The sequence below is a fragment of the Condylostylus longicornis genome, unplaced genomic scaffold (genome assembly GCF_029603195.1).
Source record: "Condylostylus longicornis isolate FDR11 unplaced genomic scaffold, ASM2960319v2 ptg000038l, whole genome shotgun sequence".
Lineage (NCBI taxonomy): Eukaryota > Metazoa > Arthropoda > Insecta > Diptera > Dolichopodidae > Condylostylus > Condylostylus longicornis.
The window spans coordinates 13615570-13630527 of NW_026578007.1; the positions used below are offsets into that span (position 1 = coordinate 13615570).

The 14958-nt window shown below is 23.9% G+C and overlaps 1 long non-coding RNA gene across 1 annotated transcript in view; it reads right to left on the bottom strand.

Annotated features, from left to right (window-relative positions):
* LOC129609218 (uncharacterized) overlaps positions 1-14116 on the bottom strand; it is a 41247-nt gene extending 27131 nt beyond the window's left edge. Inside the window, exon 1 of the long non-coding RNA XR_008696938.1 lies at positions 13694-14116. This is a non-coding gene — a long non-coding RNA (uncharacterized LOC129609218). The remainder of the gene's footprint in view (positions 1-13693) is intronic.
* Positions 14117-14958: the final 842 nt, after the last annotated feature.

A 14958-nucleotide genomic window follows, 5' to 3' on the forward strand; every position in this document is an offset into this window, starting at 1 on the left:
ACAAACGTTCGATTCCTCAGTTAAATTCTTAAAATATAGAGCAAATCAATTCGTTTTTCATTCATTTCACTAGATGTTTATTATTTATGTTAGTGTGTACTTATATTCATAAATGTACGTATGTGTGTATTTAAAAATTTGCTATTTTAAGGTCATTTCTTATTAATGATAAGTAAATAATATTACATAAAAATTAATGTTCCTTTTTTTTGTTTTTTATAGAACTGCACGTGATTTACAAAATTTAATGTTACAATTTGATAAAAAAAATATCATTCATGTTAACAACTTTAAGTTTTTGTCTATATCTAAATTGCTTATCAACATAAATATTATTATAAAAATCAGAACAAAAACAAAAAAATGTGATAATGAAAAAATAGTTAAAATAATTGACACTTGTATGTGACATAATTTTTTTCTTCTTGGTATGAAATGCTATATTAATGGTATCGTGACATTACAATATAAGCCAAACATATCCGTTCTTATTATAATACTTAGAAGCAGATGATTCTATTAATGCTTATGCAAATTAGAATTAAGAAATACAATTAACATGTTTCCGCTCTATTGAAACGCAAGATCTTTGCGTAGATAAATTTACACATAATGTTTTACACATAAAATTCAATCTGAAAAGTGGAAACTTCAAACTTTTATACGACAATTTTTAGATTTTCAAACACTATTACGCACATAATATATGTAAACATGTTTCTAAATAATGGGGCAAAGAACCTCTTAAGTTTTTATTAGGAGTCAATTTTGGATCAAAATCATCAAGAAATAAAGAAAATATCACAAACCATTTTTCTTAGACATTAACTAGAGTAAACATACTTATTACATATAGAGTAACATACTTATCTAAATTAATAGAAACAGCCAAAGTTAAAGAGTAACCATAAATTTTGAAATATTTTTAATTACTTTCGGTACAAAAATAATTGTGCGTGTACATTTTTACAGACACACACAAGAAAATTTATGTGCAAGTAAAATATAAAATTCTACTTGTAATTAAATTTGATATGTGAATGTGGCCAAATTTCTATGTTGATTGCTGTACAAATACAAAATTGATGAGTACAATGAAATTTATTTTTGCATTAGTATTGGTATGAACAGTTAAATATATTTAATTGGAATTTAAACAGAAAGTCAAAGTATTAGAATGTTTGACTTTGTTGATAATGAAACTTCTCTGAAGATTTTACTAGAAAGCCGCATGACATAGAATAAATTTTTCGCATTATTTGGATACTTATTCTGATTTTTATAAATTCCTAAAATGTAAAAGAATGGAATTTATTTTTCACAACTTATTCTTAGCTTTTAGACTAGAATATTAGCAAGTTCACTTATGTTTATATTATGTTTTTTCAAAGTTTTCGGAAAAACTGTTTGCAAGAACCTTTATATCTTCTACATAATTACGGCGGAAGCACATTAACCCTCAATTTTAATTGGTTTTATAATCACAAAGTTACAATGCAATTTTAATATTTGTCACAAAATATGGAATCCTACTGTATTTCGAATATTTTAGATTTTTATACATTTTCAGAAAAATTTTAATTTTAATTTTGTTTTTTCTTTAAAATTCTATTTTTAGGCTTCCATTTTTTGTTATTCTTTTATACTTAATTTTTTTAAATTTATTTTTGGTTTGTTGAATTGAAAACTCTGTAGAATTGTAGACATTTCAAAGGTTAAAAAATTTCGTACTTTTATCTTTTCTTTCCATTGAATTTTTTTTTTTCAAATTGAAATCTAGTTCAAAATTATTGCTAAACAATAAAATTGTCGGAATATACTTAGACGATAACCGCCACATATACTTATTTAAAGTATACACTTAGAGTACATATACACATATACACTCAAAATCAAACGTAATCAAAGTCTACAAAACTGAACTTTCCAAATAAGAATTGCTAATAAAAAACTTTTCCATAATATTTTTTTAAATTAAAAACAAACATTTTGATTTTTAAGAATTTTTTGTTTTTTCTTTAACAAAATTTTTTATTTGTTCAACACAATCTGATAATAAAGCCGGTTAAAATTATGTCACGTTAATAAATTGTGTTTGTGTCATTGTGTACATCATGTATACATGCCCACGTATACGTAAGGCAAGTCAAATTCATAACATTAATATTATATACATATTTATTTGAATTACCTACATTAATGGTGTTACCAAGGTTTTTCGATATTGCATGGCTAATATTTTACTTGACTCTTATAATATAATAAGAAAATTTGATGCGAAAAATGCTAAACGATTGATATTTTTGACTTTTCTGCTTAATCTAATAGCAAAGTATTTTATCTAATGGCAGGCATTAAAAATCGATTAGAAATATTTCTCATTTAAAGAGACTTCTCAATCACATTTATTATTTGCAAATCATAAGAATCATAAATTCTAAATAAATTTTTTTACAAATTGAATTTCTAATTAATTGCAGACTAAAAATATTTTAAATTACGAGTATAACGCAATTTATGAATGACATTCAAATAGCAAATTGTCATTTACAATTAAATTATTGCTCATTGAAAAATTTAAAATTAGAATAATAAATTATTTCATAAGGAATTTTATTTAATTAAGTATTAAAATCAAATTCCAAATAATTTTTCAAATTCTTATTAAATTAAGTAAGTAAGTATACTTAATTATCGAGTGCTAAATTTCTTAGTCAATACTGTAAATATTGGTACATACATGTGTATATGCTTAAATTTTTATGTGAATATAACACTCATATACCTTTATTTATTCAATTTTCTAAAATAAATGAATGGAATGAATGGAATTTAAAATAATTGAATGTATGCGCAGGTACAAACAATAATTTTTATACATGTAGCTTCTTACTTAAATGAAACTAAATATACAAGTTCATAGTCAAATAAAATTATAAAAAAAAAAAAAACGTGTAATAATTCACAAAATAGTGTAAATTTTTTTTAGAAATTCTTAATCATCGGATTCGTTAAATAAAACAAACAATAATATTTACTGAAAAAATAATAGGTAATTTATCTAGGCAATTACATGCATAGAATCCACGTAAATAATTACTCATTTTTTATTTCGACTAACTAGTTTTATATATACATTTGAACTTTAAATTACATTTATTTATTCAATGAAACCTTTGAGTATACACGTATATATATAAGCTATACACAAGTTTATTGTGAATTTTCTGTTCTACTTTGTAAATACGTTTACTAAGTCATGTATTGTTATTTTTTAACCTTAATTTACAATAAGTTTATTACACTCTATAAATAGTGTATTCTAAATACTTACTTAAGTTTTCGTCATTTTAATATTTTTTTATAAAAATAAGGAAAAATATTCACAATTAAATTTACAAAAGAATTGTAACTGTGTAACTACTGATTTTAAATTATGTGTTTAAAAAATTATTCAAATTTGGAAGGAATATGACGTATAGATTATGACATTAGAAATTTCAAAACTTCTTATTATCGTGAGTATAATTATTTTAATGCTATCTTTTCAATTTTAACAGTGTAAACTGAATCATAATCAAAATGAAACAAATAAACTTTGTTTAGGAGACTTTCTTCAAATTAATTTTAAAAATTTACAATTTACTCTTAAGTCCTACATATTGAACCGATATAATAAATTTTGAAATAACTAGTGTAAAACTAGTAAAGTGTCCCTACAATAAGAAATTGTTGGTTGCTCTAATGTTAACTATTTTTTTATTGCAGTATAAGAATAAATAGCATTATATCTACAACTTAGTTGTATAGCGTATAAATAACATTGTTTAAAAATAGCAAATATTTTGTATACAATGACGTCTTTTTTAATCTGAAATAAATTTATCACCTTTATCTTAGAGAAAAATTAATATTATTACAATTTAGCTAATATCCTATTATTGTTTTATACCTTGATATTTTTTATTTTGTAAAAAGAAAGTATTTAATTTAAAATAAATATAAGTAACTATGATATCTATATTACAAAATCCATTTAACAGTACAGTAGAAAATCCAGAACAGTAGAATATTTAAATAGTTCAATCAATTTCAAAGAGAAATCAAATAGAATTGTCAGTGTACAACAACAAGGTGGTAGAGTGGAACAACAAGGTAATGCAAAACATACATACTATGAAATTTTACATATTTCTTTCACAAAAAATTACATTGAGAAAAGCTTGGCCTGATATTGCAATTTTATTTGTCTGCCTCCTATAATTTGCCTGCTATTAACTTGCATGCCACTATATTATTTACGAAACCTATTTCTATATATGCAGTTTACTTATATCTTACACATTTATGTATATTCATAATTATATATACTTACTCATTATCGTAAAATCATATCATATGTATTATTTGTGCTACGAACAACTGTTTTTGGAATAAAGCAAAAATACATTGGCAATACTGTTTATTAATAATTAAAATTCTGATTACATAATAGGTAACGAACACGTTTTTTTTTTTTATATTCCGATTAGAAACAAACATCTGTTATACATATACATTTACACAAGCACACACACCTATTTATTGTGTGTTTGTAACGTATTGTTTGTATTTTTTTTATTTAAGAAAAAATCGCATAATTTTTTAAAAAATAAAAATATTTTTTTTTTTATTTAAATTTGGCACAAATTTTATAATGTTTTTAATACAATGTTATTTTCTATTTTTGAATTTATTTATTTTTTAAATTTAATTTTAAAAATTTTAATTTTTTTTTATGTAGGTTTTTGTCTTGTTTTTCTCAATTTTTAATAAAAAGTTAATATAGTAAATCATTTTGGAACCAGATGATTTCAAATTAAAAAAAAAAAAAATTTTTTTAAATTTTCGGTACACGTGGTTTTTTTCAACTAAAATATTGTAACGTGATTGTATTGTTTGAAGGACTATGTCGACGACATTAAAAATTCTTTTGGAAAGCTTTTGTTTTTACGCAATTTTGTTTTTTTTTTTTTTATGAGTTTTTATTTAATTTCTTTGCTGTTTTTTATTACTTAACATAAAAAAAAAGAAAATTTTCAATATTACGTCAGGCATTTTGAATATTAGTGAATGAATTTTCTTTACTTTTTAGCACTTTTCCAAAAAATTTTTTGAAAAAAGTGCTTATTAGTTTCACTCTGTCCGTCCGTCCGTCCGTCCGTCCGTCCGTCCGTCCGTCCGTCCGTGGACACTTTTTTTGTTTACAAAACTTCTACACCCTTGAAGATAGAAAGCTGAAATTTTATATGTACATAGATCTTTACTAGAAACCTACTTCCGTAGAACAAAATTTTTACCTATCTCCCCCCCTCTAGAAGTTATACCCCCCCAAAACCTTAAAAATGGCCTTTTTTAACTATTTGTTGCAATGAAACCATAAGCATTTTTGAAATTTTGCAAACGCAGAAAGGCAGCGACTTGCTTTCCCTAGCGCGGTATACTACAGCTAAACTTTATAAAAACAAAATGGCCGTTCAAATTTACCGTTATCTAAAGTCCTTTTTTTCCAAATTTTTGATGTCGTTTTTCTTCTAGACCCCAGCTTGTAGAAGCTTGAAATTTTGGGAACTTTTAGACATTAACAAATAGTTCATTTCGTTAAAAGAAAATTTTTTTCCATCTCCACCCCCTCTCAAGTTATCGCCCCTTGAAATTTGTAAAATTTGAATTTTTGACACCTTATATTTCCGAAATCGCACGTTTTTTCAAATTTCTATAAACGCAAAAAGCTAACGGAAAATTCCATGAAATTAAAAAATATAATTATTTTCCTTAACTCACACAATTAACCCTTAAAATCGAGCATTATGTTAACCCCTTTTTATATTAATTTTTGCTTTATTTCAAAGACTGCATATATGCATCATCCTAAATATATGCAATCCTTGGAATAGTTTTGTAATTGAATGAAAATAATTTTAATAGTGTGACAGGTATACATAGACTGTATTAAAAAGCAGAATTTTCACTTGTTGAAGGGAAAAGTGCTACAATACAAACCATTGGTTTGACCCAACTTTATTTAAATTAAGTTTTTAAAATTTATTGAAGAAATTTTAAATTTAAGCAAGTAATAATGAAATGTAACAGGCAGAACTTGAACAAATTCAAATTTCTTTTAAAACCTTATTTTTTAGCACTTTTCCAAAAAAATTTTTGAAAAAAGTGCTTATTAGTTTCACTCTGTCCGTCCGTCCGTCCGTCCGTGGACACTTTTTTTGTTTACAAAACTTCTACACCTTTGAAGATAGAAAGCTGAAATTTAATATGTACATAGATCTTCACTAGAAACTTATTTTCGTAGAACAAAATTTTTACCTATCTCCCCCCCTCTAGAAGTTATACCCCTCCAAAACCCTAGAAATGGCCTTTTTTAAATATTTGTTGCAATGAAACCATAAGAATTTTTGAAATTTTGCAAACGCAGAAACACAGTGGCTTGCTTCCCCTTGCGCGCTATACTATAGTTAAACTTTAGAAAAACAAAATGGCCGTTCAAATTTACCGTTATCTAAAGTCCTTTTTTTCCAAATTTTTGATGTCGTTTTTCTTCTAGACCCCAGACTGTAGAAGCTTGAAATTTTAGGAGCTTTTAGACATTACCAAATAGTTTATTTTGTTAGAAGAAAATTTTTTTCCATCTCCACCCCTTCTCAAGTTATCACCTCTTGAAATTCGTAAAATTTGAATTTTTGACACCTTATATTTCCGAAACCGCAAGCTCTTCCAAATTTTTATAAACGCAAAAAGCTAACGGTAAATTCCATGAAATTAAAAAATATAATTACTTATTTTTCTTAACTCACACAATTAACCCTTAAAATCGAGCATTATGTTAACCCCTTTTTATATTAATTTTTGCTTTATTTCAAAGACTGCATATATGCGTTATCCTAAATATATGCAATCCTAGAAATAGTTTTGTGTATGAATGAAAATAATTTTAATAGTGTGATTGGTATACATAGACAGAATTTTCACTTGTTCAAGGGAAAAGTGCTACAATACAAACCATTGGTTTGACCCAACTTTATTTGTATATATATATATTCTCTCTTTTTAATATTCCCTTACTAATCCTAGATTGTCACTTACTAATTAACTTGAATTTTTTCTTGCAAGTTATCGAATAATTAATTTTTGCTATTAATTATACAATTATGCGTATGACCAGTATGACGCTTACTTATTCACTTTCTTTTAAAACGATGAATATAAAAGAGGATGCAGAATAAAAGCCCTAATATTATAATAATTAAAAACTCTTTGAAAATAGCTTCATACTTATTGTAGGCATACTAATTTAATTTTTGATTTTATGTGCGGCTATTTTCAAAAGCAAAACGCAACATCAATTAAAATTATTGAATTTGCTATAATTTTATTAAGAATTTAATTAATTTCGATTCGTCTAAACACAATCATATTAGAATCATTGATTATAAAATTTTTTAGATTTTCTAGCATGCTTAAAAAAAATTATCATAAAAATCGATTTAACAACATTAAACATTAATTTTACATTTTCATTTAAAAATTGAAAAAAAAAAATATGATTTAAGAGTGTTAAACTAAAAATACGTGACCCCGAATTACAAAACACAAATTGTTTAAATTCGTGACAAAGAATTGCAAACACTATTGCTTATATTTGTTGAAATGAAACCGATAAAAATCTTGTATTTTAATAAAAACAATTTAATTTTTTATAACAATATTTGTAGCAATTATATAACAGATTAAAGTAAGTATAACAGATTAATGATTTTAGTTTTCGATAAATACTAGTTCGTGACAGTTCAATATTTATTTTAAATAAGATACTGAGGTTAAATTATAAGAAAGTATAAGAATGTACTCGCACTAAATCATAAACTAATACCGTAAATGAATGCTGGATACAGGGGAGCTTTTTGAAAAGTTTGCAAATTTGCGAAAAGAAATCAGTTAATTAGAATAACTGTATATAATTTAATTTCTATTCTTTGCTTTAAACAATTTATTAATAATATTTAAATAAAAATGGTCTTCATTTGATATGTTCTTGAATTGTTTCTATATGGCAATTAGATAGAACTACTTATATAAGTCAAAATAGTACCTTAATTCCCAAATCAGGTTCGAGTAAATAAAATTTAAATATCAAAGCTAAAAGTCATTTTTAACAAAAATTTAAAAACACTAAGTTAAATCTAGGTTCGGCTCAATCATATTATACAATAATTGCTAAAGTCAAATTTTACTGAATTTTAGACTTGAATATAGAAAATTTAAATATCGTAATATTTCATTTTTGTGATAATTTGACTTACATATGTATAGTTTTGCCTTATTGCGACAGATTTATATATTTGATAAAAACCAAAGATATTGCATTAAACATTTGTTTTATTATTTTCTTTAACAAAATCTTAAAAGGGTAATTTTTAAATTTGTATTTAAAATCTTTAATAGCATTACAAATGACTCTTTAGTGATATTTTAATTATATGCCAGTTTTTATATACTTAAATTTTGTAACAAATAACTTACATTTCTAATTTGAGACACTAATATGCAACATAACCTAGTTTTAAAAGTTTAAAATCATATTAAATTAATTAAAGATGAAAAAATAAAATTTGAAGGTTAAAATTAAATGTAGGTAAGTATAATAATATGGCTAAAAGTACAAATATAAATGTTTATGTATGTTAAAATAAGTAAATTAATTTGTCTACATTTTTTACAACTTATTATATTTTAAAAAAATTCCCTTTTTGTCATAAGACTTGGAATGACTATGAAACTCGATTATTATTACCAGCACTAAATGTAATAGGACTGAATGAATTTAGTATACGTACCTATTTTTAATTCTGAATCAAAATATATATTTTTTAATTACGTAACATAAAACATAAGTATATACGCACATACAACTTGTAATTCACACATTTTGCAAATTGGTGAATTGTTTGACATTGAATAGAAAATATTGGCTTAAAATATCCACTAAATCTAGGGAAGTGTGTATGTATATTCTATTTTTGTTCTAACCATTTCTGACATACACATATGTATGACGATCTGCATTGGCCTGTGAAATATATTATTCAAATTGAAAACGAATTAAGTAAATGTTGTAAACTTGACATGGCACCTATTTTTACATAACATAAGTACCACATTGTTACAAATAAGTTAGTTAACTTGGCAAAAGCACTATTCAAGTACAAGTTAAAATTCTTCTGACTTCATACATTTTTTGTACTTAGTAATTTTTTTTTTTAGAAGACCAAGGCACAAAAGAACTGTAAAGAGAATATAAATTCATTCAATCTTGTAGACAAACGTTTAATCACTTAACATAAATATTTACATTGTACATACATAAATAACATTTCAAACAAAAGTTGAGATTTTCATGACCTGATTTATTTTCCTAAACATCCGATGCTACTTAAACAATTTTTATATAGTTAGATGACCTATTCAGATATATGTATGAATGTATGAGTAAATGTAATAATTATAGCTGTGCATTGGTGTGTGTACCTTATTCACATTATCACATTATCTCTTCTTTATTGGCTTGTACTTTGACTGTGAACTTTAATTGATTGAAAGTCGTTTTACCTGTCTGGAATATTTGAAATATTACTTAGTTTTTTCTTTATTTTGTTTGTTTGTTTTTTTTTTCGAATTTCTGTGGGTCATTAGCCCAAATGACGACGCAGCAAGTTATTTTTTCTTCAAAATTATTTTATTTGCAGTTATTTTTGGGCTCACATTTCTTATCTCTTTTAATATTAGATTCGTATATGTAATGTATGTAAGTATATGGAATTTACAATATGCCTGATGCACAAAAACTGAAGCTCTCTGCAGCTTATGTATGTATATTGTATGTGAGTGTGAATTGTGAAGATTTAAAAATTATATGCACAAGAAGCACATAAGAATAGTGAACATTAACAAGATCAAGAAAATTATTTTTACAAACTCAATATTTTCTTTTATTCTAAAAATATATAATTATAAAAATAAAAATAAGTAAAAGAAAAATTCAATGATCAAAATTTTCCCATTGTTCTTTGTTTGTTTAAATACATACTTGCATATATGTATATTTAATGAACAAAAACGATGGCATACATATACACACATTGTAAGAAGTAAAATAAGTTGGGAGAGAAACTATAATAAATACTTAAATGATAAACAAAAAAGTTAAAAATATTTTGAAAGGTGCATCGCAAACAATGCACTCTTTTGCGTTGCATTTAAAATGCTAAGCGAAATTATCAGTTTCAAACGAAATTCAACTTGCTTTTCAATGCAATTCTTGTAGCATTTTAACCCTTTATGGCTAAACTCCAAATCTAGTTGCTTAACAAAAATACCGTTCTAATAAGAATTTTCTATAAGTCTATAAATTAGAGCTAATGTTGATATAAATATAAAATTATTCACAAATTTTATTATTAAAGAGATTTTTTTGAGAATCACTAAATACTTAACTTGAGCACTACACTTAATACAGCAGAGTACTATTTACATATAAGTACTGTAAAATCTGAAATAAAATCTACGATAAAATCTGATGACTGTTTAAATATTAGACTGAAATTATATGACGGTGCTTAACCTTTACGTCAATATTCAAAAATACGAGTATGCTATGAAAATTATAAACCGAATAAAAATCAGCTGATCGCTGTTCAAAACTTTCCCAAAAATTAATTGTCACTATTTTACTTTTAAAATAATTTATATAAATTATGAAAATTATAAAAATTGAAATTTATAAAAATTGTTTATATATACATGTATGATCGCAATGTACTTATACTTTTAATATAATAAAAAATGATAATCAAAACCAACCTAAAGTATTTGGAATGTTTGTGCATTGTGCAATAGCAAACAAAACATTAAAGCATAAATATGTAGAGGCACAATTTTCTTACAGCTACACGATTTTTTTTATCAGCAAAAAACAGATTTCTATAACTTCTTTTATTAAAATCAGTTATAGGAAGGGTTAAAAATTAGAGAAATAATTCAAGTATACTTAATTATCAAAACATACCAGAGCATTTACATGTGTATGTATCGTTAGTACATTATCAATTAAGTAATTGAATAGAGCAAATGTAATTGGATAGAGCAGTATATACACTTATTATAATTGTAAATTTTTATAATTAATGCAAATTTATTCTTATGTACTTATCTAATTTATTGTTTGAATAAGTTTAAGTACATACTTATAATATAACTAATTACTTAATAGATAAACTATAATTATCTACAACAATGTCACTACTTATTTAAGTATTTGATCCTAAAATGTATTTTCGAAAATCTGTATTGTATCTGTATATTTATATCACTTAAATTAGAATTCTTTTATATAGCTTCGTACACACATACATATATACCACTTTGATTCTACATAGCTGTTTTGATATTAAACATACACAAATGCTGCACGATTTATTTAAATACCTTTTTGGCCTATTTAATTTTCCATAATTATAAATTCTTGAAAATTAAATTAATAAAAATATTGACTCCTAGTTATAAATAATTAACTTAATTTAGTTAGATCTCTAGTCCGAGTCAAAAAAAAAAATATGACTAAATTGGCTGAAATATTAATGAAATTCTTTCTTTTCTGGCATTTTTCATGTCTGTAATACATATTTATATATGTATGTATATATGTATATGTGCCAACTTATTAGGTTTTTTTGTTAAAAACTTTATTGCTAACTTATCAATTACTTGAGATTTTAAATTGTCTACAATCTTACTTATCAAAAAATTTTATGAATTTTAATTTTTACATTTAAAGCCATTAATTTCGAATGGTGAAACTTTAACATTAAAAATTTAACGACGACTGCCAAAATGCTAAATTTTTCTATATTAGTATTGTAGTACAACTTAAAACTTTCCTTGTTCGAAAAAAATGTTTTATAAAACGTGCTTTTTATTTAAAATTAACCACATGGCAAATTTTATATTTTCTTATTTATTTTTTTTTTTATATTTTGCATGCAAACCACATATTGGTACTTATTGTATATTTTTGGTTAATATTGTGCGTGGTAGTTTAAGTAATGTGTACATTACTTTCATATACATATGCAGGCTGTACCGTTCTCCTTATGTAAACTTCGTAACTACAATAAAATAAACCAAGTTCAAGACCATTGAAAACCCAAATTATTTGTCTAAATATTAATTCTAGTAAAAATATATTGGAATACGATATAGAAAATAGATTTAAATTTTATGCTTTTAAATGACGAGCTTTTTTGTTGTTTGATTCTACTATTGGCAAGGGTACTCTTAGATCTAGACTGGCAAGCAATTAAAGTCCCATCACTGTATTATTTCTCCTCCTAATTTCTATTTCTTATAAACTTTTATTAGATTACCTCTACTTGAAAATGATAACATTGTTTGATTACAATAATTTTTTTTTTTTTGGTATAATACACTCTTGTTCTAGAGTTCAAAATCTAAATACCCATAACTTCAAAAATATTTCACCTAATTCTTTACCTAAATGTTTATATGTACATCTGTTATACTATACTTATATTTATGTACATATAAGTATAGTATATTTTTATATTTATTTACATACATACATATAGTTAAATATTGCCATTGTCTAGTCCGTTTTATTCTTCATTTTTAATGAATGAAAAAATATTTATGACGTATGAAAATACAATTTCAATTGAACGTGTAAAATTCATTCAAAATAAGAAAGTTATATTCCATAATAATATGTGTTACTTAAACTATACATATTATATACATATACATTATATTTGTATATGTATATTTAACTGCATTTAGTCATTATAAAAATATAAAAAAATAAGTATGCACGTTTTATTTTTGTACTACTTATAAATTTACAATGTAAGTAGGTATTTAAATATTTATGCAGCTGGTAAATTTATAACAGTAGGTACATTACGAGTACTCATACTGACTATCTATACCTGTGCATGTATAAGGTAATGTTGCTTATATAACATATTGTGTCAACAACATTAATACACTATTTTATTAATTAAACAGAATTATTTGTTTTAAAATCGTTATTTATTTTTAAATATACATGTGTATATATGTGTGTTAATAATACGAGACTAATAATAATATACCTAGATTCTTTAAAAGTACAATGGCAATAAATCACGTACCTATCTAGGTACTTACTGTTTTTTAAATTTACTTATTGGAAAATAATTTTTGACCAAAATAAAAAAAATCTTATTGGATAAAATTCATATTGGTTGCTATATACATACATAATGTACTTATATTTTATTTATATACATATGCATGTACTTGATTTAGGTAGGTTACAACATCATTAAATTACCTAAACAAACATTTAAAATGCGTATGTATTTTACAAGTTATGCGTAAAATGCTATTTTATAACAACAAAATTCTTGTTGAAAATTTTTGACATTACAGGATCTAGCGCCCACTACCCTAATAACAAAAATTCCACTCATAACAATGAAGGCTTTAGAATATAGGCTTGAATTAAGGGCGTCTGGCATAATGACTACATACTCCCTTCTGTTTCATTAATAAAAAATTTCTGAAAAATAGTTAACAGCTAACTTACCCAATTTTTCGTTTATTGAAAATAAATATGTATATGTATGTAAAAAGTAGCTTCGTTTTTTTCAATTAATTCTCAATTAAATTTTTGATTATCTTCTCTTGTAACAATTATAGAAAAATTCTTCTTCTTTTTTTAGTTGTCCCCTTTTGATTTTAAATTTTTAAAATTTCACTTCACAAAATCATCAAAATCGAGAAAATTTACATTGCTAATTTTTTGAATTTATCAGTTGCATGTAAATTTATAAACAAATAGAAATTCTTTGAATATCTTATGAAATTCTTAATTATACCGGTGTGTACACATATGTAATATTTTTCAATATTCCAAAATGATTACAAATTATTTTAATTTTTATTAAAAAAAAAACTCAAATAAATTTAAAAAGATTGCTTTGATCACATTTAAAAGTTAAAAATATTTTTTTTTTATTTTTTTTTTTTGTTATGTGAATATGACGTTGCTGTTTGCTTTCAAATTTTGTATTTGTGTTTGTTTGATTTTGATTTTATACTTTTTATTCTAACAACAACCAACTGCGATTCTTCACTTTAATTTTAATCTACAATAATGTAATTAACAATTTAATTATTAATATACATATAAAGCACATGCATCCATATAATATACAAGAATTTAAAACTTAATAATAAAGATATTTTAAAAAAAATTCAAAATCAAAAAAAAAAAATTGCATTTACTTTTGAAATTTATTTAAAAATTTTCTTGCATTTTTTTTTTTTAAATTTCACTTTGTATTTATTTTTGTATATTCCTTTTATGAATTTTCCCTCTTATTTTTTTTATTATTATTATTCTTATTAAAACAAATTTCACACATACAAAAAATGCATAAATGCTTTTTAACTCATTCTTTTTATTCAATGAGAAGAATTTTAATTCAAAAAAAAAAAAAGACGCTACACCTTTTCTCTTTAGAACACAAAAAAAAAAAAATTTAATTATTTCGATTAAAACAATAAAATTAATATGATGTACGATAAATGATTGTGAATTACGATAAATATAATTGAACTATCATTTTTTAATTAAAAACAACTTATACGGTTGAACATCAGTAGCAGACTGAATTTAAAAACGGAAATTTTCATTTTAATACTCAAAATAAATGAGAACTTTTCTTTTTCTCTTTTTAGCTCATTACCTTCGAAAATCTTTAAAATACAAATTTTTTTTTATATTTCTTTTATTTTTATTCCGTTTCCATTCTATTTTAGTGTTTGTTTATTTAGAATAAAAAATTT